A 24,868-nucleotide genomic window follows, 5' to 3' on the forward strand; every position below is an offset into this window, starting at 1 on the left:
AGAGAAGGCCGCGTCAGGGGCCGGGCCCAAAGAGAAGGCCGCGTCAGGGGCCGGGCCCAAAGAGAAGGCCGCGTCAGGGGCCGGGCCCAAAGAGAAGGCCGCGTCAGGGGCCGGGCCCAAAGAGAAGGCCGCGTCAGGGGCCGGGCCCAAAGAGAAGGCCGCGTCAGGGGCCGGGCCCAAAGAGAAGGCCGCGTCAGGGGCCGGGCCCAAAGAGAAGGCCGCGTCAGGGGCCGGGCCCAAAGAGAAGGCCGCGTCAGGGGCCGGGCCCAAAGAGAAGGCCGCGTCAGGGGCCGGGCCCAAAGAGAAGGCCGCGTCAGGGGCCGGGCCCAAAGAGAAGGCCGCGTCAGGGGCCGGGCCCAAAGAGAAGGCCGCGTCAGGGGCCGGGCCCAAAGAGAAGGCCGCGTCAGGGGCCGGGCCCAAAGAGAAGGCCGCGTCAGGGGCCGGGCCCAAAGAGAAGGCCGCGTCAGGGGCCGGGCCCAAAGAGAAGGCCGCGTCAGGGAATGCCAAAACAGCACAAGACTGATGAGACCATTACATAGAACACCAAAACGGAGGGCAAGGCCCAAGAAAACACCGCCAGGAACGCCAAAACGAAGGGCAAGGCCCAAGAAAACACCGCCAGGAACGCCAAAACGAAGGGCAAGGCCCAAGAAAACACCGCCAGGAACGCCAAAACGGAGGGCAAGGCCCAAGAGAAAAATGCAGGGAACGCCAAAACGGAGGGCAGGGCCCAAAAGAACGCCACCACAGACACCAAAACAGAGACCAAAGAGAATGCTGCAAGAAATAATCAGGCAAAGAGGAGAGGCAAGGGGAACGCAGAAAGAAGACAACAGACAGCCTGTAAGGCACGCTGAAATGCAGAAATGAACTCCAGGTACTCTACCTTGTGTCTTACTAAGTAATGGGTAAACATTGCCCTTACCTCTTGGGCAGATTATTACCGTCAGCAAAGTTGGCTTCCGGGGCATCACAGGAAATGTAGATTTCTGTTCCTGGCTGTTCTCATGAAGAGCCACAGATCGCTCTGTGCAGTTGTTATGGCGCTCAGGAGTGCCACAGCTCTCCGCTGCCACCTGTTGGACACAATACAGTAATTAAGGCACTGCTCCACATATGTGGGGGCTGCACCCTGTGCACACTGCTCTAATGATGTCACAAAGGAGCATTAGGGATATAATTAATGCTATTTGTTGGCTTGAATTGTTAAACTAACTATGACTTCTTTTCTGCACTACAATTAGGATGAAGGTTACTTTGACAGAAAAGAAGGGGTGTTATTTTTATTGCTGCATTTCGGGTTAGAGACATTTTTTACATCAGGCTAAGGGTTAGGGTGACAGACACATTGCAGGTAAATGTAATTATCGTTAGAGCTCTCAGTAAGCTAGGGGTTCAGGTCAAGATTACAATTAACACTGCCTCCCAGCCAATCCCAGAGAGCCAAAGGCAAAGGCGAGCCAAACTCCCAGGACAAGCAAAGGGAAATCCAAGGTAAAGGCAAAGCAAACAGCTAAGGCTAAGGGAAGGGCAAAAACAAGGAAAATAGACAACAAAAAGCTATGGTGAGGGCAATGAGAGTGCAGCAGGGAAGGCCAACAGCAAAGGGCAAGAGAACACAGCAAGAAACACCAAAACAGAAGGCCAAGAGAACATGGCAAGAAATGCCTATGCAAGAGCTAAGAGAACATGGCAAGAAATGCCAAAACAGGAGGCCGAGAGGACGTGGCAGGGAACGCCAGAACAAGCGGCCAAAGAGAACATGGCAAAGAAAGCCAATACAGAAGGTCAAGAGAAGGTGGCTGGGTAGGCCAAAACAGGAGGCCAAGGAGAATGCCACAGGGAAGGGAATGCCAAAACAGGGCGCCCAGGAGGACATCACAGGGAACGCCCGGGCAAGGGCTATGAGATGGCAGGAAATGCCGAGGACAACGGGCAAGAGAACATGGCAAGAAATACCAAAACAGAAGGCTAAGAGAACACAGCAGTAAATGCCTAGGCAAGGGCTAAGAGAACATGGCAGGAAGTGCCAAAACAGGAAGCCAAGAGGATGTAGCAGGGAACGCCAGAACAAGTGGCCAGAGAGAACATGGCAAAAAAAGCCCATGCACAAGGCCAAGAAAAGGTGGCTGGGTAGGCCAAAACAGGAGGCCAAGGAGAATGCCACAGGGAATGCCAAAACAGGACACTGAGGAGGATGTCACAGGGAACGCCCAGGCAATGGCTGTGAGATGGCAGGAAATGCTGAGGACAACAGCCAAGATAACATGGCAAGAAATGCCAAAACACGAGGCCAAGAGAACATGGCAAGAAACACCAAAACCAAACACTGAAGAGAATGCAGCAAAGAAAGCCAAGTACAATGGCCAAGACAATGGGGCACAGAACACCAAAACAAGAGAGCAAGAAAATGCAGTAGAGAATGTCTAGGGTAAAGAGAAGGAGAACACTGCAGTGAAAGGCCAGAGACAAATAGAATGTGGGAAGGACAGGCAGCCTTTGGGGTACCCTAAAATGCAATAAAGAGCTCTGGGAGTGCTACGTTGTGCCACGCTACATAATGGGTAAACATTGGTGTGCGTACACTGCCCTTACCTGCTGGGCAGACAATTACCAGTCAGCAAAGTGGGATTCTGGGGCATTCCCGGAAATCCAGCTTTCCATTCCTAGCTCTTCTCATGAAGATCCACACATCACTCCATGCAGTCGTTACAGCACCTGGGAGAACCACAGCTCCCAGTAATGCTGCACAGTAATGAAAGCACTACCCTGCATACATTGGGGGGCTGCATTCTGTGCATGATGCTGCTCACCAGCAGCACTGTAGCTGAGAACAACGCACAAGGAAAAGGCTCAAATACCCAACAACACTTTTGCTTCCATCTTCTCTGATAACTGCTCATTATACCCAGCCCTCACCTTTGGCTGTGCAGGTGGAGATTGAGAAAGCAATGCCACCCCCACCAACAACCTCCCTGCCCCACACTGTGAGTCAAGATAGGGTTTGGGATCACCTGAGGAACCTGAACATCCAGGAGTCTATGGGTCCCAATGAGATGCATCCCAGAGTCACGAGGGTATTCGCTGATGCAGTCAACAAGCCATTCTCAATGGTATTTGAGAAGTTGTGGCAGTCAGGTGAAATCCCTGGTGAGTAGAAAAAAGGCAACAGCACACCTGTTATTACGGATAAAAAGGATGACCCTAGGAACTACCAACATGTCAGTCTCACCTCTGTGCTGTGAATGATCGCAGAACAGATCCTCCTGGAAGTGACTCTAAAGCACATGTTCCAGTGCATCACCACCCTGAGTGAAAAACTTCCTCCTAATATCCAACCTAACCTTCTCCTGTCTTAGTTTAAAACCACTCCCCCTTGTCCTATCATGATCCACCCTCATAAACAGCTGTTTCCCCTCCTGTTTATCCACTCCCTCAAGTACTGGAAGGCCACAATGAGGTCTCTCCAGAGCCTTCTCTTCTCCAGTCTAAACAAGCCCAGTTCCCTCAACCTTTCCTAATAGGAGAGGTGCTCCAGGCCTCTGATCATCTTAGTGCCCTCCTCTGGACCCGCTCTGAGAGTTCCAAGTCCTTCCTGTGCTGGGGGCTCCAGGCCCGGACGCAGTTAAGCAGATGGTGCCTCACGAGAGCCGAGTAGAGGAGGAAAAAAAAAATACAAACAACCTCCCTCTCTCTGCTGGCCGTTCTTCTTTTAATGCAGCCCAGGATATAGTTGTCTTTCCAGGATGCAAGTGCACACTGCTAGCTCACATCCAGCTTCTTATCCACTGGGATCCACAAGTCCTTCTCTGCAGGGCTGCTCTCAAGGGGTTCTTTGCCAAGTTTGTATAAACATCCAGGATTGCCTCTTCATCAGTGACATTGACAGTGAGGGTCAAGTGCACCCTAATGACACCAAGCTGTGGGGTGCAGTGACACACCAGAGGGACAGGACACCATCCAGAGGGACCTCAACAGGCTGAGTAGTGGGCATTCAGCAATGTACCTTCCCAGCCCAGAAAGCCAACTGTATGCTGGGTTCCATCCAAAGATGCGTTGTCAGTAGGTGAAGGGAGATGATCCTGCCCCTCTGCTCTACGCTGGTGAGGCCTCACCTGGAGTGCTGTGTCTGGATTTGGATGGCTGCAGTGTAGGACACAGGCATAGAGCTGTTGGAGTACATCCAGAGAATGGCCACAAATATGAACTGAGGGGTGGAATGCCTTTCCTATAAAGAGAGAAAATTGGGGCTGTTCAGCCTGGAGAATTGAAGGCTCTGAGGTGACCTGGTAACAGCCTTTCAATACCTAAAGGGAAGAATGAGAAAAAATTTAAGTTAGATATCAAGAAAATCTTGTGAGGGTGGTGACACAGTGGAACAGGTTACCCAGACACATGATGGATGCCCTGTCCCTTCCAAGGTGAGGCTGGGACAGGCTCTGGGCAACCTGATCTAGCTGTGAATGTTCCTGTTTATTGTGTGGCAGTTGGACTAGATCATTACAGATGGTACCAAGTACTCCAGCTGGGATAATCTGCATGCGTCACAGAGCCTCTCTGGACCAGTCCCAGTATTCAGCAGACCAGGGACCTCACTTCATCACACTGTTGGGAACCAGAGCTGTAGAGCTATTGAATGGGGGACAGGGGATGGAAGGAAGAGGGATGGGGGTTTGGGTGTCATAGAGATTAGGAAACTAATAGGATCTCCAGACAATTAGGATGAAGATATCTGGGGTGATGCTGAGTACATTGGTCCAGAAGAGGATAATCCTTGGCCTTCTATAAAGATGAAGTCAGATCTGCTGTTCAAACAGAAAGGACTGTAGGATCCCAAGGTGATCAGTCACGATGTGCTCTGAGAACAATGCCTTGGGATCCATTACCATTGACAAATTTGTAAGGGAGATATGGGAGAGAACTAGACAAAATAGGAACAGAATACTTGTTACCACTATGCTCAAGTGGTGCAGACCATATTACGCTCAGTGAGGATGAAGCAGATGGCCACTATGTTCTGGGAGTGTTCTTCATGTCCTGGTCGAAGCACCTCACTCTATCATCAGCCGTGTAGCGCAGCAGGCTGGGAGAATAGACCCCATGGAGAAAAGTGAGCCACCTGCAACCCATTTGATCCCTAAGTGAGCTTCCCACAGCTATCAGAAACCTGCCTGCATACAAGCTAGTGCACAAACACGGGGCTTGGAATGCTCTGTTACCTGCCCAGTAGATCTCAGAGTGCTTACACCCCTGATGAGACAAACTCCAGCAATCCCTAAACCCCATCAAGCTAAAAAAAAAAAAGAGATCAGCTGATTTATTACATGTAAGGGCGCACAGAATGCCCTTAAACAACTCTGTAGGTTTCGAACAGTGCATGACACTCTTAACTACAGTCATGAAATGGGATGATGGAGGTGCACACAAACCATGTTTGGAGCCCCAGGTTGGAGATCATGCTGTAAGAACCATGAAATGGTGAACAGAGGTGGAACCAGAAGATAACGAGCTCAAAGATTTGCTTAGAAGACCTGGAGAATGAAGAACCTCTTTATGGAAAAGGATGTTAGCTCTGGGCATTCCCACAACAGCAATGCTCAGTCAGCTAACCAGCATTATCCTGAGGCTGATAGAAGCATTCCAGAAATGAGGGAGCAATGAAAAAAAGAAACATGTTAGTCCTTCAATCACCATATCAGAGAAAGGGAGATAACACCTTCATCTCCCTTAGAGAAGAAAAAAGGGCATCATGATGACAAACATGCAAATACAGCTGCTCTAATCCAGTTTGGAATCCCCCCAAAAAGGTGGAGCTCACAGCCCTGAAATAAAGAATTACATGCCCCGTTCCAAATACTCACCCCACTCTCCAAGGGAAGCTGCCACCAGGATGCTGCATCTATGGCCACCAGCCCTTAAATGTAGTCAGGATACCCCAGAAGGGGATATCACAGCCCTGAAATAAAAAAAAGAATAAAAGTTATCCCATTCCAAGGATGAACACTCAGCCCACACTGCCAAGGAAGCAGTCTCCAGGTAGAGATGCTGCCCTTGTGGCTTCCACCCCTTAAATGTGGTCAGGATACTTAAAAAAAAAAAAAAAAAAAAAAAAGAGAGAGAGAGAGAGATTACAGCCCTGAAATAAAGAAACCACTTACCCCCTTCCCAAGGACCAACACTTGCCCATGCTCCACAGGAGACAGCCTACAGAGATAAACGCTGCCCTTACAGGTGCCAGCACTTAAATGTGGTCAGGATGCCCCAAAAACAGGAAAAATCACAGCCCTAAAATAAGAAGGAATCACTCACCCTTTCTCAAGGACCAGACCTCGCCCCATACTCCCAAGGAGGCAGTCTCTGAAGACAGATACCACCTTTAAGGCTGCTACAGCCCTTAAGTGGGGTCAAGATCTACCAAAAAAGGAGAGATTGCAACCCTGAAATAAAGAATGAATCATTCTGTTCTAAGGGTTCACTCTATGCTCTAAAGGAAACATTCTCCAGGTACAGTAGCTGCTCATTCTGATGCCAGACTTTAAATGTGATCAGGAGCCCCCCAGAAAGGGAGATTACAATCTAGCAATAAAGAAGGAACCAATTACCCCATTCCAAACACACTCACCCCACACCCCAAAGGAAGAAGTCTCCATAGAGAAGTACTGCCCTTATGGTCTCCAGCCCTTGAAAGTGGTCAGGAACCCCAAAAAAGGGAAAGATTGAAGCAAGAGCCAACGTAACAACAACAAGCAGCAAGAGCCAACGTAACAACAACAAGCAGCAAGAGCCAACGTAACAACAACAAGCAGCAAGAGCCAACGTAACAACAACAAGCAGCAAGAGCCAACGTAACAACAACAAGCAGCAAGAGCCAACGTAACAACAACAAGCAGCAAGAGCCAACGTAACAACAACAAGCAGCAAGAGCCAACGTAACAACAACAAGCAGCAAGAGCCAACGTAACAACAACAAGCAGCAAGAGCCAACGTAACAACAACAAGCAGCAAGAGCCAACGTAACAACAACAAGCAGCAAGAGCCAACGTAACAACAACAAGCAGCAAGAGCCAACGTAACAACAACAAGCAGCAAGAGCCAACGTAACAACAACAAGCAGCAAGAGCCAACGTAACAACAACAAGCAGCAAGAGCCAACGTAACAACAACAAGCAGCAAGAGCCAACGTAACAACAACAAGCAGCAAGAGCCAACGTAACAACAACAAGCAGCAAGAGCCAACGTAACAACAACAAGCAGCAAGAGCCAACGTAACAACAACAAGCAGCAAGAGCCAACGTAACAACAACAAGCAGCAAGAGCCAACGTAACAACAACAAGCAGCAAGAGCCAACGTAACAACAACAAGCAGCAAGAGCCAACGTAACAACAACAAGCAGCAAGAGCCAACGTAACAACAACAAGCAGCAAGAGCCAACGTAACAACAACAAGCAGCAAGAGCCAACAATCACCATTTTCCAAAGGTCTGCACTCACTCCCAAGGAGGCAACCCCCAGGTAGGGATGCTGCCCTTACTGTTCCCAGCCCTTAAATGTGGTCAGGGAGGGGGTGGAGCCAAGGTCAGCCCTATCCGCTCCCATAGGTGAATTGCTTCCACCTGTGCTCACAGGGCTGGCTACACCCCTCACCACGTGCTCAATCACTGCTTCTGACTGTAACCTAACAGTTCCTATAAGGCCTGAAGCAAAAAAAAAAAGACAAATAACAAGCAGGCGATTGGATCTGCCTGTCCGGCAAGGGGAGTGTTATCAGTGGATGAGCAACAATGGCACACATATTTTGATTCAAGTCTGTCCTCAAAGGCAATTGGTAAAATTGCCTGACTTTCTAAAATTGGTGACTCTGCGGGTGACACTGGGGTGACATAGGGCTGACATTGGGCTGGGATGATGTGGGGGGGTGATGCTGGGGGGTGATGTTGGACTATCACAGGGGGGGACATCAGGGAGTGATGTTGGAGTGATATTGTTGGGGGGAATGTAGTGGAAACCCTAAGTTGTGGCTTGAAACAATGATTGAGAAGGGACAAACCAGAGGAGCTCAGGTTCATGAAACGCACCTGAGTGATGGAAGGGGTGGATCCTGGCTCCACCCTCCTCCCAGGCCTTATTTAAGTGTTGGCAGTGGGAATGAGAGGCTTTTGCTAGAGGTCCCTGCTTGCTTGAGATCTTCTAAAGTTAAGCAGATTTTGTTCCTTGTTTTTGTGTTCACAGCTGCTGTGTTTGAGCAAGTCCTCACTTATTGCAACCTATTAATGCTATTGTTGTTGCATTTTCCACCACATTGCAGTATTACAGGCGGTAATTACTGGTGGGGGTGATGTTGGGGTTTTTTTTTGAGTAGCATTGTTGGAGTGAAGCTGGGAGGTTACACTGAGATAAGACTAGGATGCTGCTGGAGTTTCACTAGGGGGTAACATCAGGGAGTGATATTGGGGTTACATTGTTGGGGTGACACTGATGGGGGCACACTGGTGTGATACTGGGGTGAAACTGGGTCGAGGTTGTGCAGTGATGCTGTAGGGTGATGTTGGAGTTTCTCTGGGGGATGAGATGAAGGAGTGATGTTGTTGGGGGGGTGATATTATTGAGGTGATGCTGGAAGGGAAGTGATGTTGGGGTATCACTGAGGGAGGAATCAGGAAATGACGTTGGGGTGACAAGGAAGAGACATTGGGTGGTGACGTTGGGCTATCGCTTGGGGTAACATCAAGGAATGATATTGTTGGGGTGATGTTACTAGGAAGGATATTGGGCTATCCCTATCTTAAGGGGGTTTCAACAGGGAGTGACGCTGCGGTGATGTTTGGAAATGACTCTGGGGAGTCCTGGTGGGGTGTGGCTGGGATTGACATCAGGAAGTGAAGCTGGGGGGTGACACTGGAGTGAAATTGGGGTGATACAGGGGTGATATTAGGGGGTGACACTGGGGGCGATGTTGGGTTATCACTGGAGGAAGTGATGTTGGGTTGATGTCGGGGAATGAAGTTGTGGGTTGATGTTGGGGTATTACTAGGGTTTAACATCAAGGAGTGATGTTTTGGGGGGAACGTGGGGGTGACACTGGGGTGATGTTAAGTGTGACATTGGGGGAGACATTACTGGGGTGAAATTGTTGGGGTGACACTGGGTTTATTTTGGGGAGTGACACTGAGAGGTAATGAGTATGACTGGGGGTGACATCAGGGGGTGATGCTGGGGGAACATTGTTGGGGTGATACAAGGAATGACACTGGGGTGGCACTGCTGTGACAGTGGGGTGATATTAGGGAGTAATGTTGGGGGGATGAGGTTGGGTTATTGCTGGGGGGGTTCAACAGGGGGGTGACACTGGGGTGATGTTGTAGTATTACTGGGGGCTGACATTGGGGATACTGGAGAATGATTCTGGTGTGTCATTCTAGTGACAAGGGTGATGTTGGGGCTTTTCTGGAGGGAGTGACATCAGGGAGTGAATGCTGGGTGGTGATACTGTTGGGGATCTAAAGGCCCCTGACTGAAGAATGATCCTGGAATTGAATAAGGTATTTTGGCAGTTTTAACAGAGTTGATATTTGTGGCTGTGGCTGCAAATGTTTTGTGGAGAGAGCTGTCCTTGGTATTTGGTCTTGTTCTTGCAAAGACTTGTTTTGCAAGTTGATGTTCCACTTGGGCTCTGTATCACACGCTGACCGCATGAGTACAGCATGCAAGTAGAACAAACCCTACAGACCCTGGGGAGAATGAAAGCGGGAGAAAGCACGGAAGTGCACTTTGAAGTGGGGGATGCTGTGTTGGTGCTGCCAATCGAATCTACCTCTGGCATGTTCCTTCTCTCTCCTCTTCGGTGGCTTGCCATCTCTCAAGGGTCAGATAGTAATAGCACACTTGCTTAGGGAGATTCTGCTTCCCACTTAATGGAATTATCTAACATTTCAGAGAGCGACACTGGAGGAAGTGACACTGTGGTTGTGGTGAAGTGATGTTGGGATATCAATAGGGTTGACATCAGCAAGTAGCACTGGGGTGACACCATTGGGGTGATGTTGGAGTACCACTGGGATTTAACATGAATGACTGATGCTGGGGTGAGAGCGTTGGGGTATGACAATGTTGGAGTGACACTGAGGGTTGATACTGTGGTGATGTTGGGGGGTGACACTGTTGGGTTGATGCTGGTGGGTGACGTTGGGATGATAGGGGGATGATATTAAGGAATAACGCTGGGGGAGTTATTCTGGAGCATCCTTGGGGGGTGACATCAGGGGGTGTTGGGGGCTGATGTTTGGGGTGAAATAGGTAGGGCTTGGGAGTAGAGTTTGGGGGAAAATAGTAAGGATTTGGGGCTGATACTTGGGATGAAATAATGAGGTTTTGGGAGCTCAATTTGGGGTGAATTAGCAAGGACTTGAACCTGGAGTTTGGTCTGAAATACTGATGGTTTGGGGCTGGAGTATGAGGTGAAATAGGCTTTGGAGCCTATTTGGATGGCAGTTTTCAATGTAAAAAACATGTTCTTTACAGTTTCCTTGCAGGAAGAGGATAAAGAAACTCTGCTTTTACACAGGAGGGGATACGATATACCTTCAGCAGACTCCCACTGTTGTTCAAGCCACCTCACTGAACTTTGACAGAAAGTTTCACTGCCTTAGAATGTGAAATTGTATCCGTGTGTAGATATTTTAATTGCAGGCACATACCCTGGAAAGGTGGGGGAAGTGGCAGCAGCACTAGATGACTCAGAAATTGAGATTCCACCTGCAAACTGTCAGGGACTAAGAAAAGAAGTAAAATTTTAAGGCAGCAAAGACCAGCAAAATTGTGCAGACTTGACTGAACCAAAGTGAAGATATGTGAACTAGTGTGAACAGAAGTGAAGCCATGCAAAATTTTACAAAACCACGTGAACTTCATGGAACCTCAGTGAAGACCAGTGATCCTGAAAAGTCTTCAGTGAACCAGGGCGGACTTCTGCAAAGCCCAGTGAAGACCCACAAACCTGTACAAAAATACCATGAATCCGCACAGACAATACAAGTACACCAAGTGAAAACCCACAAAATTGGGCATCCTTTGGTTTATTTGGGTTTGGAATTCTGGCAATGCAACCCAACTGGATAAGTCCCTTGTAGACTGGTAGTATTTTCTTCACAAATAATGAAATCTGAATCAGTAGGACATTGTTCATGCCCTATTACCTGACTCTTACCTTCTCCTCCCCTGGTTTCTCATTGCCTGAGTACTTCAGGTTCACAAAAGACGAAAATGAAACAACAAAAAAAAGAAAATAGGGGGAAAAAAAAAGAAAAAAGGGAAAAGGAAAGAGTAAAAGAAAGATGTAGAAAAAGAAATAGAAAAAGAATAATAAGAGGAAATAGAAAATGAAATAATTAGAATTATAAAAAGAAAAATTATTAGAAAAAGAAAAAAGAAGAATTAAATTAGAACGGGAATAGGAAAAAGACAAAATAATTGGAATTAGGAAAATAAATAGAAAACGAATTGGAAATAAACTAGAAGAAGAATTGGGAAAGGCTGTGGAAAAAGAACTGGAATTAGGAAAAAAAGAACTGGAATTAGAATTACAAAAAGAAAAAGGAAAAGAAAACTAATTAGGGAAAAAAGCATTAGAAAAGGATAACAATTAAGAATTAGAAAAAGATAAAAAGTAAAAGAATGAAAAAGAATTAGAGTAAGAAATAGAAAAAAAAAACAAGAAAAGGGGAAAGAATGAATTCTAATTATAAAAATTATTAGAATTAGAAACAGAAAAAGAAAATAATTAGAATTAGAAAACGAAAGAGAAAAATAATTAGAAAAAGAAAAATGAAGAAGAATTAGGATTAGAATTGGAAAAAGAAAAAACTGGAAAAAGAATTGGGAAATGAGAAAAAATTAGAAAAAAATATTAGAAAAAGAATTGGAAAAAGAACTAGAATTAGAAAATGAAAAAAGAGTGAAAAAATAAAAAACCATTAGAAAATGAGTGAGAAAAAGTCTAGAAAAAGATAAAAATAGAACATGAAAAATAAAAGAGTAAGAAAAAAGAAAAGAATTAGAAAAAATAGAATTAGAAAAACAAGAATATGGAAAAGAAAATGAAAAGAAAAGGAATTGGACAAAATGAACTGAGAAAATAAGTGGAAAACAAAATAGATGAAGAATTGGAAACAGAACTGGAAATGGAATCAAAACTGAAAAAAGAATTGGAAAATGAAAAAGAAGAGAAAGGAAACAAAAGCACTAGAGCAAGAGAAAGAATATGAAAAGAAAAGGAATTAGAAAAAGAAAAACCAATGGATAAAGAAAAAGAATTAGAATGATAATTGGAAAAGGAAAAAACTGCAAAAACTAAAAATGCAAAAAGAAAAACCTGGAAACAAAAATAATTAGAAAAAGATTGAGAAAAAATAAAATGAATTAGAAAAAGGAAAAATATAAAGAAAAAAAATAGAAAAGTATCAAGAATTACAATGAGAAGTAGAAAAAGATTTAGAATCAGAAAAAGAAAAGAAACTGATTCAGAAAAAGGACAGAAAAAAATCGAAAACGAATTAAAAAGAAGAATCAGAAAAGAATTAGAAAATGTAAAAGAAAAAAACTGAAATAGAAAAAATGAAAAGGATGTGGATTGGGGAAAAGATTTGGAATGGGGAAAAGAAAAAGAACTACAATTAGAAAAAGAGTTGGAGTTAGAAAAAAAAACGAAATAGAAAAAAAGAAAAAAAGACTTGGAAAAAGAATTAGAAAAAGAAAAAAACAAGAGTAGAATAAGAATTAGAAAAAGAATTAGAGAAATCATTAGAAAAGGAAAAAAGAAAATGAAACAAGTATTAGAAAAAACAGAAAGTATTATAAAAAGAAAACGAAGAATTAAAGTTAGAATGAGAAGTGGAAAAAGGAAACGAAAAGGAATTGGAAAAACAATGAAAAAAAATGAAAATTAAAAAAAAAATTAGACAAATAATTAGAATTAGACAAAGAAATAGGAAAAAAAAAAAATGGAAAATTATCCAGAAAAAGAGAACACAAGAACTACAATTAGAAAAAGAACTGGGATTCAAAAAAGAAAAAAAAGGAAATAGAAAAAGGAAAAAGACTTGCAACAGGAAAAAGAAATAGGAAAAGAATTAGAAAAAAAATAGAAAAACAAAATAGATTAGAAACAGGAAAGAAAAAACAGATTTAGAAAGAGAAAAAGAGAGATTTAGAAAAAGGAATGGAAAAATAATTGGTAAAGGAAAAAGAAATTGAATGAGAATTGGAATGGGAATTGTAATATGATGAAGAAAAAAATATGGAAAGGAATATGACAAAGAAAAGGAACATAATGAAGAAAAAGAGAAAGAAACAATTGGAAACGGAAACAGAATTGGAAACAGAATTAGCAAAAGAAAGAATTAGAGGAGTAGAAAAAGAATTCAAAACAAAAAAGAATTGGAAAAAGACTTTTAAAATAAATTAGAAAGAAAAATAAAAGGAAGTAGAAAAGGATGTAAAAGAATTAGAAAATGAAAAGGAGAAAAAAGAAAAAGGTAAAAAGGAAAAGAAAGGGAAAAAACAGATTAGAAAATTATTCAGAAACAGCAATGAAAAAAATAAAAGGAACTGGAAAAGGAATCGGAGAAAAGGAAAGCATTACAATTAGAAAGTGAATTAGAAAATGAAAATAAATTAGAAAAAGGGGGGGAAATAAAAAAAAAGAAACAAAAGAGAACTGGAAAGGGAACTGAAAAAGAAGAAGTTAACTCTAGAAACCCCAAGTCATACATGGCCCTCACTGGAAGCCTGTTTTGGAGCCTACCTCTTCTTTTTGCATCTCACTTGGTCAAAGCAGAGCAGTCAGCATTTGGGTCGCTGTAGCTCCAATGAGGCACAGATTGACAACATGAAACACTAGGAAAGAGAAACAAGAAACATTGCATAATGGCAAGAAATGATATTGAACCCAAAAAGAAAAGAACAAACCTGTGTTTGGTAGGAGTGACAGAAGCCGCAGACATCCCATTGGTAATTGGGAGCCTAAGCCAGCTACTGTGGACGTGGTGAGTGTTGGTCAAGCTAGAGTTGAACTCCATCAGGGTACATTTGAACTTTGTGAGCCCTAGAAGACAAGAGAGAGAAGGAACGTGCAGGCGGCGGATGTGAGAGGCAGTGCCAGTGGAGCATCCCTTCAAGGGACACTTCTCCTGTCTCACCCAGGACAGCTTCTCTCCTGTTTTTTTTTCTTCTCAGGGTCTGCATGCTTTGTTTTGTTGGCACACCGCATCTGCCTGGCCAGAGCGAGATATGGAGACCAAGAGGAACACTTGCTTGTAAGTATATGGTGGGGAAGATGGTGTAAAATAAGAACATCTGGTGAACACAAAGTGAGCACGAGGGACAACCAATGCCATGAATATAGGACCTCTACAAGCATGGGAGTGGCCTCAGGGGTCAACATAGCTTGTCGGACAAAATAAGGAGTGCATCTTGGCACCCATCTATGGCTCTGGTTTCCTGCTGTAACCACCAAGAGCCTCAGTACCGTCCTCGCACGGCTCAGAGGGCCACAGTTCTCCAATGCCACCTGTTGAACACAAGACAAGATTTTCTAATAAGGATGAAGGAATCACCCCTTTCCAAGCATGTGGGCATGTCTAACACTGCAACCCAAAGAGATCAGGAAGGGCAATAGCATCTGGAGTCTCCAGTCCTGGAAGGAGAAAAGAAACCTCCACACGAGATACTAAACAACACGGGTTAGTAAGACTTAGGTGTCATTCTAGAAACCACAAGTCATACACAGCACTCACCCGAAGCCTGTTTTGGAGCCTACCTCTTCTTTTTGCATCTCACTTGGTCAGTGCATAGTAGTCTGTGTTTGGGTCATTGTAGCTCCAATGAGGCGTCAATTAACAGCATGGAAAACAAAGGAAAGGAAGAGAAACACTCCATAATGGCAAGAAATGATACTGAACCCAAAAAGAAAAGAACAAACCCATGCTATTTGGGAGAGACAGAAGAGCTATTAGTACTGACAAACAACACAAGATGGGAGCAGAAACAACGACATAAAATACTCACGTTATTAGTTCTAATGCAGAAACAACATTCCATTCCTACATAAGTACACAAACACTGTGTAATTGCACAAAATGACCATGACCACTTTTGAGGAGCATGCTGCTCCATGAGAGCTCATGCAGTGGGAGAATGAGGAATGCCTGAATCCAGGTCCATGATCTCTTTTGGTACCATGTGGGGTAGCTTCTGGAGACTGCAGGACTCTGGCATGACAAGCAGCCCACAGGCAGGAACAGGAGAGCGTCAAGATCTGCTAGCGAGAAAGAAAAGGAAATCCCTGAATCTTCTTTCTCCACAAGCATTTGGGATTCTTTCTTCTTTGCAGGAAAAAAAACCCAACCCCATTGTGATTCAGTCCCAGCACAATTATTAGGTATATGATATGTACCAAAGCATTGCATATTGTTAGGACAAAAGCTGTGGCATAGTTAGTGAGAGGATCACAAGTAAAATTAACTAGATGTCACCAAGATTAAAATTCTCTTTGAAATTTGTATGCATTGTCCCAAATCACCTTTCAAAATTCAGTGGGTAAAGCATTTCTTTTACCTTCCACAACTTAGAGCTAGGGAGACATTATTTGAATTATGGCAAGTGCATCTACAATTAACTGGTGGACTTTTTATATTAGTTCTTTCCCACTGAGATAATACACTACATAATAACTGCTGATTTGTTCCCAGTGCTGATAGGGAAAACTGCAGGGGTGTAGCAATGCACAAGATCACTTGTTAATCTGACACCCTAGTTTTATTCTTTATCCTGCATCTCTCCGGAGTTGGGGGCAATCGGCCAGTGCTATCCTGGCCCTATTCATTTCCTGAATGCATTTAATCACTGTGTTTAACCATGGTTGAAAGGGTTAAGCCTCTGTTAGAATTAGAATTCAGTCCCATATGCCCAGTACGGCCAATATGGGCATGGCTCCATGAGCAGCCAGTGACTGTGGTAAGGTCATCATAAGCAATTACAAAAATTAATCTGAAGAAGATTCCTGTCCAAAACAGTGACTAATGATACCATGGGGATCCCAGAGAAAGGAACAGAGCGAGAAGGGAACATGTGAGGCACAGAAATAGGATCAGCATTCATTAGCATTTGGAAAACAAGAGAGAACTTCCCGGTTCCAAAGGAACCAAGGTTAGAGGAAGCATAACTGGAAAAGAAAACAAAACAAACATAAAACTTCCTGGTCCCAAGTGAACCAAAGTTAGAAGGTAGGTGAAATCCAGATAGCTAATTTTGTACATTTCCTCCTGATCATCTTGAGCCTTTCAGATGTATTTGTTAAGAGTCTCCCTGAGGGTTAAAGGGACAGGACCAGGGTGGGGCAAATCAATCAACACTAGTTGTCCTGGGGAGTAATCATCCCAATAATCAGCTCTTTGAGTAAGGGACCACGGGGCACAGTGGTTGCCAGTGGTGGTCCCCAGTAACCCTCTGATTCCTTTTCAATCAACAGGATCTCATCTCCCGCTGTTAGTGGCACTTTCCACACATACTGATTTCCTAGGTGTGTAACCAAAAACATTCCTTTATTTGGCTAGTTCTGTAGCAGAATAGGGAGACCTCCTCGATATGAACATCAGAATACCCACTTTCAGTCTCTTCATATGCATGCCCAGTTTCTATCGGAAGGCAGAGAAGGATCACCAGGTTTTCTGATTTGTCTTTGTAACCAATTCCTGCAAGGACTGAATAATTTGGGTTTCTGCCGTGTGCTGTTCATTGTGGATCTCTACGGCAGCAGTAAGAGCAGCTCCTGAAACTGCACAAGTGATTGATTTTCCCTTTTCCTCCACCATACGAGTTTGCTTGTGGAGGGAATCTATATGATCCACAACTCCCTCTAAGTTGGGCCAATTATTCTGTGCCCAATTCATCTCCGTGGGGGAGAATTTGGCACCGTGCTTTTCTAAGAGGTCAAGGAGTGGATTCCTGCCCTCATTCCTTTTTTTTTTTTTTAATTTGCTTTTTTTTTTTTTTTTTTTTTTTTTGTTAATGATCATGCCTCAAAATGAGGAGCAATCTCTTTGGGGGGGACAAACACATACTATCAAAGTCCCAACAATTTACTCCTTACACCCCCAAAGTGTACACACATACTCTCTTCTACCAATAGGGCACTTGCTGCTACCACCTGGACACATTCAGGCCAACCTCGAGATACAGGGTCTAGTACCTTGGACAAGTATGCAATAGGCTTTCTCTAAGATATTTATAAGCATTGTTGGAAATAGCCAAATAATTTTCCAGGACAGTATCTCTGATCGTTATATCTATCTTTATTCCCAACTGCAACGGCGGGCCTCCTGCAAGCAGGAGAGCGCAGAGAAAACAGTGTTACGTCTTTTATCCCCTACTGCCCGACCCTTATCTCTTTCTCCCCGGCTCCTCACTGGCTGAGTACTGCAGGTTCACACTCTTTCGCGACACTTCACTAATTGTACGAATACCAAGAAAGCACAAATCCTTACCACCCAACCACAAATATCTTAGTTGATCAATTGCCTTCTAACAACTGCTTTCTTAACAAACATCTGGTCGTAAGTTTTGGATGTCTACTTTACAACATAAACATAACCTCTTAACTGCTTCATTACCCCCTAGCATTTGTGCCGTTTACACTGGGTCATTGTTCAGGTCATCCGTCTGTCCTTGCTTAGAGATAAGCTTGGAAAGAGGACAGAGGGCAGTATCTTGGAGCCTGCCTACGGCATCCTAACGTTCCCACAGAGTGGGACAGTTCTGCTTTGTGTAAAGGCCCCGACTCCTTGAGAGTCTGTTCAATGGACTTCACTTCTGCTGGCCTAATGAACAACGTTACAGTACGTTTCCCAGGTCAGAATACTATACCCACATTGTTTAGAACATTTGAAGTCTGTTGCAGCTTTGGGAGAAAGAATTTGTCACGTAATTCGGTAACTATGTCTCTAAAATATGTCACTAATACGTATATGGTAATCTTACTTTTCACATCAGCTATTTCTAAGGACATGCTACAGCTTCATTCTTTAGATCAACTGCCCCTTTCAATATCCAATGCAGAAACACCACTTTCACTTTCCACAGCATTTACCAGAACCACAGAACGGCAGGGGGGCAGAAAAGGACCACAACGATCATCCAGCTCCCCAGAACCCCCACACCCCCTCGCAGCCGCCTACAGCCTCGGATCTCGCTAGAGCCCCCCCCGTCGCCTCCCTGCAGCTTCCTGGAGCCCCGCACGGCCCCCCTCCCCGTCCCGGGACCGTTCTCCCGCACACCTCCGGCACAGCTGTCCTCAGCACTCGCTCCCGTCGCGCCGCGGCTTCCCTCTCGGTGCTGCCCGGACATCTCCGGCTGCCTCCGCGCTCTCCTGCGGGGCGGCCCAGGCGGCAGGAGCGGCGCTCTGCGAGGAGAGCCGCGCCTCCGACAGCCGGCTCCCAACGCTCGCTCCCGCGCACGGCGGCTCGGCCAACGGCAGCCGGCGGAGCTACCGCGGACCAAGGAGACCCCGGGGGCGGGGCGGCGCCGCCGCTGCCCAATCAGAGGCAGGGGGCGGGGCAAGGGAGATGCTGCTCAAGGTGAGCTCCTCCTGCCGCAGCGTGATGACGACAGGTCTGCACGGCCAGCTCCTAGGTCGGGAGCCAGGAATGGACACGGCAGGAGGAGAGAGGCGTTAGGGAGCAGCCGAGGCTTCGAAATGCATCAAAAAGCCCTGAAAAGCATCACAAAGCCACAGCCAGGAAGCTCGGGATTATCACGAGCAGCATCCAGGATGCTAAACATCATTTGCTACCATACCAGATGGTAGCTGAGCTCTCGCTGCAGACGTCCCAAAGCCAGACAGAACGGGAACAAACCCAAAGCTCTGCTGCGCGCACCCCACAGCCATCGCGTTGCAAGCTGGAGTGCCTTGCTCTTCGTTGCATTCGTCCCAGTCTCTGTGAATGAAGACTCGGAAGGCAGTCAAGGCGTTGATTGAGCACGAGCGTGCTTTTATTATTATGTAAAAGACAGGAGGGCATGAGAGGTCCAGGGTAAAGATGGGACTCATCCTCTCTTGTCACAGAGAGAGTGGCTCAGAGCTCTCAGTGCTGCTGCCTGGTGCCTGGAGCTGGAGGCGTGATTCTAAGTCCCCCTCCAAGAGGCTCGGCTTCTCCTCAGCGATGCTGACCTGCTCCTGCATGGAGGTGCTGCTGCTGGGGCACTCGGACTGTGCTTGGGCTGGGCTGCTCTGCAAAGGCACTGGGTCACAGTCCAGGCTGGTGACCAGGCTGGTGTCTGGCAGGCTCAGGTCAGCATCTTCAGCAGAGCCGGGAAAAATGAGGGCATGAACTCAGATGAGCTCCTTCTCTCCATCGCTGTTGTTATGTGGAAGGCTGTCATCTGAACAGCAGCAGTTTGTGCTTCCTAAGAGCTCTCCATTGATGGAAGCACACAGCGCATCATCGCTGCTTGCCCTGGCTCTTCTGGGTAGACAAGGGCTCGATTCACCTAGGAAGGATACACAAGGGTTAGTGTCAAACTTTCACTGTCCAATGTCTTGGTGTTGTCTGTCAGGTAGCTTTAAGCAGCATGCTAGATGCTCCCTGGCCAGCTCTAAACAACAACAACAAAGAATGGAGTTAGCAATAGCTGTTAATTAAGTCTGCGCTGTCAGCTGAGCAAAGAATCCCGTGGTCTCCTCGTCCCCCCTAGGGAAACAAAACCGAGACACTGACAGGCTGAATTATGAAAGCGGTCGTTGACATTTGGTTAGGTAGTGATGGCGGAAAGAAGCAAATAGGCTTCCAGCAACAGTGCCACTGTCTTGACAGCAATCCTTGTGCAGGTCCAGATCTTGACTTAACAAGAGACTCATTTGGGAAAGACAGGAGTTAACCGAAGTTGTGGTTAGGCACGGGCTTGAATGCTAGAAGGAGGTACAAGTCCACTTGTATTGCATGAATTCTATGTTGCTGAAAAGCAAGGCTTTGAAAGCTGGATTCGCACCCTTACCTGCCAGCACCACGACTTCTGTCTCTGAGGGCTCCCTGGGACTGCGCTGCAGTCGGCGTTTGGCCACAGAGGATGGTTTCCGCAGGCTGAAGCAGGAACGCCAACTGCCAGCTGGTGATTCCTTCGTCTTGCTGGGTGGACGTTGTCTGGAGAGAGAAAACAGTGACTGGTGTGAGTCGTGCGTGGTGCGGGGTGAGGGAAGAGCTGCACTGAGCTCTTGCCAACAGTTGCTTGTTCCTGGCACCGCCTGGTTTCTGCTGAAGCACAACTTAGAAACTCGCTCTCTTTCAAGCAGTTGAGGATGGTTCCGCTCCTATAGCTCAGCCCTGAAGTCTTGCTGGCTAAATTCCCCTAAACTGTGTCAAGCAAGATGCAGAGCACGTGAGCAAAGGCTCCGCGGCTGTACAGGACAGCATCTAAGGGATGGCTCTTCTGGAGCCAGCAGGCGTAACTGCTTTCTGAGGAACCGTGCAGCCATAAAGGAAATTCAAAAGCACCTCTGACTCTGACATCAACACCTCGTCGGCCCCATCTCACCGCCAAGTTTAGTTTCTAGTGCCAGCAGGTCTGACCAACAGCTCTGCTTAGAGGAGAACCGGAACTGGTTTCAGGCATGTGGCCCCGACAGCTGGAAAACCCCAACGTTTCAAGGTAGAGCCAGCTCAGGCCAGGGTAGACGTCAGCATGGCTTTATACATCTCGTGACTGCGTGCCCAGCAAGGAAGGAATGGCAGCCTCGTGTGGCTAAACCGAATATGTTAGTTGAATCTCAGAGTCCAAAGGGAGCGGAGATTCACTGCAACAATTCACTTCAGGCACCATTACTTTAATTTAGTTTCCGCATGTTTTGGCGCAAGAAATAATGGGGGAAAAAAAAACAACAACACAACCCACCCAAACAATGATGATGGTTGCTGGAAAACAAAGTCCTCTTTACCTTTCAGATGGAAAGTTGATGATTGTGTGGAATTTCCCCTGTACAGCTGTGGGGCCTTCTTCCACTTCTATGTCCCTGCTCTGTGTCACAACGGAAGAGCTGCTGTGGCCTCGCCTATGAGCCTGTGCCAGACCTTGCCAACTTGGCTGATCTGAGCATGCCAGAGGGGATCAGATCACAAAGTGTCCATTTCAATTGCAGCTTCATGTAGGAAAGAAAACCAGCTAACAGGTGTGAATGAATTAATTCATAAGCTGCACAACGAGGCTATTCTTCATAAAAAGACCCACATGGATTCCTAATCCAAAAAGAGAACAACAAGATTTAATACCGATGGAAGAGGTTCCTGGTCCGAAGCCTCATCCTCTTACCCAACTTTCCTTGCCTCGTACTCTTCCCCAACTCCTGGACGATGCCCACAGGCTTGAACTCAGATCTCAAATTCATAGGACCTGGCCTGGTCCCCAAGCCTCAGTCCTGCCAGACATACCCCGGTGCGTAGACTCATCCCCAGAATCTGACTGGACATTGTCATTCTGCAAACGCCCCATCCCAGCAGCAAGGGATCAAAGCATTGGGACAGCTGAAACAAAAATGTCATGAAAGTTTCCTATTAGCACTGATCAAGAACACATCTACCCCTGAGCAACAGGATGGGAGACAAACAGCAGAAGACAACCAACCTGCAGAACCCGCTCCGTTGGGGTTGGTCCAGATGTTTGTATGCTCCCTTCCATGGCCCAGGCCAAGCTTGCTGAGCTGCTCCTCCTTTGTGCAGGGGGAGAGCGGCGCAGATGCTACGTGGTGGCTATGCACAGCATGCCTTTGACTTGATTCTCCTCTCTCCATCTTCCATTAGCAAGCAGCATTTCAAATCTCTCCTTGCAAAAAATCACCTAGGTAAAAAAGAACTGGCAAACTTGCTTTTAAAGTTTCCTTATTTATACAACTTGATGCTTTAAAGCACAAGCTCACCTAGCAATCACCTACCTTAGACAAGCTCAACCTGCAAGGAAAAGTAATTCTTCTGTGTCTGCAGACTTTGCACACATTTCCAGGTGCAGTAGTCAGCCCAGTTCTCAGCACAGCTTTACCAACCACAGAAACCCAGTTTACGCCCGCCGTGCTTTTCTCTCTTCTGAAACGCTGCATTGCTGCAAGAAGCAATGAATAAAATCACAGAATCACAAAACTGGGGTTGCAAGGGAGCTCCAGAGATCACTGAGTCCAACCCCCCCTGCAAAATGGGTTCCCTACCACAGGCTGCACAGGTGGGCATCCAGGCGAAATATCTCCAGAGAAGGAAAATCTACAGCCTCCCTGCTCCAGTGCTCCATCATCCTTACTGTGAAGAAGTTCCTTTCGTTTTGGTGCGGAACTTCTTGTGTTCCAGTTTATGGCCATATCCCCTTCTTCTGTCCCCAGAGACCTCTAAAAAGTGGTTGGCCACGTCCTTTTGACTCCCACACTTAATATAATAAGCATTAATCCAGATCCCCTTTTAGTCTTCTTTCCTCAAGGCTGAACAGACCCAGGTCACTCAGCCTTTCCACATTGGGGAGATGCTCCAGGCCCTTTATCACCTTCGTGGCCTTCTGCTCGACTCTCTCAAGGAGAACCCTGTCATTTTTGTATCAGGGAACCCACAACTGGATGCAGTACTCCAGGTGAGGCCTGACCAGAGAGGAGCAAAAGGGGAGGATCAGCTCCCTTGCTCTTTTTAATGCACCCCAGGATTCCATTGGCCTTCTTGGCTGCCAAGGCACACTGCTGACTCATGGCCAACCTGTCATCCACCAGGACACCCAGATTCTTCTCTGCAGAGCTCCTCTCCAGCATGTCATATCCCAGCCTGTACTGATACTTGTGGATATTCCTTCCCAGGTGCAAGACTCACCACTTGCTTTCGTTACAGCTCATCTGGTTTGATACTACCCAGCTCTCCAGCCTGTCCAGGTCTAGCAGCACAGCCTTTTGGCGTGCCAACCACTTCACCCGCTTTGTCTCATCAGTGTACTTACTACGGGTGGACACTATCCCCCTCAGCAAGGGAGCTGACAAACATATTGAACAAGACCATGTGAGAAATACTCAAAAATTTCGGGTTAGGCAAGAAACTTAATGATAGCAGCAAAGTTTATTTGTTATTGCAATACTGGGCTCATATGCCCCATTAGCAAGGGAGAAACTGTGCACCAGTCAGCGAAATTCATTCCGTTCTATACTCTAAACTGAACGCAGGTAATGCTCTCCTGGCACTCGCTCACTGGTTGAGCATCTCAGGCTTGCAATCTCCCCGATGCTGTTGCTATGATACATTTCCAATGAGGTCCATTACCAACCTGTTGTTTTTCGGTATGTTTTGTACTTCTCCATGGAGATACGAGGGCCAGATTTCCAAGAGTTCTTAAGAAACTTATCCTTGGTCTTGAGAGTGAGCATCTCACCCCTCCCTCTCAAGTATGGCAACCCAAACAGCATGTTATATGGTGATACTCCTAAGTCTTTTCTGGGAGCGGTTCGTATTCTGAGAAGGGCTAAAGGTAAACGCTTTGTCCATGGTCATTTGGTCTCTAAAATGCATTTTGACAAGTGCTTTGTCAGCATCTGATTGATTCATTCTACTTTCCCTGAAGAAGGAGGGTGCCAGCAAGTATGGAACTCCCACTTGATTTCTAAAGTTCTCATTAGCTCTTGTAGGACTTGAAGTAAAGTGGTTTCCCTTATCTGAGACCATATTCTACATAATCCCATATCTAGGGATCGTGTCCAGATGTAGAGTCCTTAGTGCAGAAAAGACATGGACCTGTTGGAGCATCCAGAGGACCAAGGGTAAATCCTGCTTGACTAATCCATTGGCTGTCTGTGATGGTGTCCCTAGACATCAATAGACAAGCGAAGAGCCACTGATATCATCTACCAGGACTTCAGTAAGGCCTTTGACACAATACCCTGCAACATCCTTTTTTCCAAATTGGAAGGACACGGATTCGATGGGTGGACTGTTCAATGGACAAAGACCCGGCTGCAGGAGGGAGTGCAGGAGCCGATGGCTCCGTGTCCGGATGGCGATCGGTGATGAATGGCATCTCAAAGGGGTCCGTGCCGGGGCTGAGATTTTTCGATATCTTCGTCAGTGACATCACCAGCGGGATCGAGCGCACCCTCAGAAACCCTGCTGACAACACCAAGCTGTGGGGAGCAGCGACACGCCAGAGGGACAGGATGCCAGCCAGGGGGACCTAGACAGGCTTGAGAAGCGGGCACAGACAAACCTCATCAGCTTCAACAAATCCAGGCGCAGTGTCTTGTACCTGGGACAAGAGAACCCCCCACTACCAATACATGCTGGGGGATGAAAGGGCTGAGCATAGGCCTGTCCCAAAAGAGCTGGTGGATGGCAAGCTGTACACGAGCCAGCAAAGTGCCCTCCCAGCCCAGAAAACCAGCCACATCCTGGGCTGCACCAAAAGATGTGCGGTCAGCAGGTGAAAAGAGGTGATCCTGCCCCTCTGCTCTGTGCTGAAGAGGCCTCACCTGGAGTACTGCGTCCATATGAAGAGCCCTCAGTGCAGAAGAGACATGGACCCGTTGGAGCACATGCAGAGGACGGCCACAAGGAAAAAAAAAAAAGAAGAACCAAAGGATCAAACACCTCACCTGTGAGGACAGGTTGAGAGAGCTGGGGCTGTTCAGCTCGGAGAAGTGAAGGCTCCGAGGTGACCTGGTAACAGCCTTTCGATACCCAAAGGGGAGCTAAAGGAAAGAAGGAGGGAAAATTTAGGTTAGATATAAGGAAAATATCCTTCATAGCAAGGGACAAGGGGAAACGTTTTAAGCTGGGGGAGGGAAGATTTAGGTTGGATGGCAGGGGGAAGTTCTCCACAG

At 46.4% G+C, this 24,868-nt stretch overlaps 1 long non-coding RNA gene across 9 annotated transcripts; it reads right to left on the reverse strand.

The window, feature by feature from the left end:
• Positions 1-468: 468 nt before the first annotated feature.
• On the reverse strand, positions 469-21,916 carry LOC149911926 (uncharacterized). 9 transcript variants are annotated; one of them, XR_016462713.1, is made up of 9 exons: positions 21,664-21,916; positions 20,981-21,563; positions 20,044-20,189; positions 18,327-19,539; positions 13,963-15,310; positions 13,799-13,890; positions 5,862-5,956; positions 3,233-5,290; positions 469-3,147 (listed from the first exon to the last, which is right to left on the reverse strand). It is a non-coding gene; the product is annotated as an uncharacterized LOC149911926 (long non-coding RNA). The 9 variants fall into 9 exon arrangements; XR_016462712.1 differs by having other exon boundaries at positions 469-2,718; positions 3,015-5,290; XR_016462710.1 differs by having other exon boundaries at positions 469-1,076; positions 2,596-5,290.
• Positions 21,917-24,868: the final 2,952 nt, after the last annotated feature.

This window comes from Phasianus colchicus, unplaced genomic scaffold (assembly GCF_987193195.1).
Source record: "Phasianus colchicus unplaced genomic scaffold, bPhaCol1.hap1.1 HAP1_SCAFFOLD_51, whole genome shotgun sequence".
In the NCBI taxonomy this organism is placed as follows: Eukaryota; Metazoa; Chordata; class Aves; order Galliformes; family Phasianidae; genus Phasianus; species Phasianus colchicus.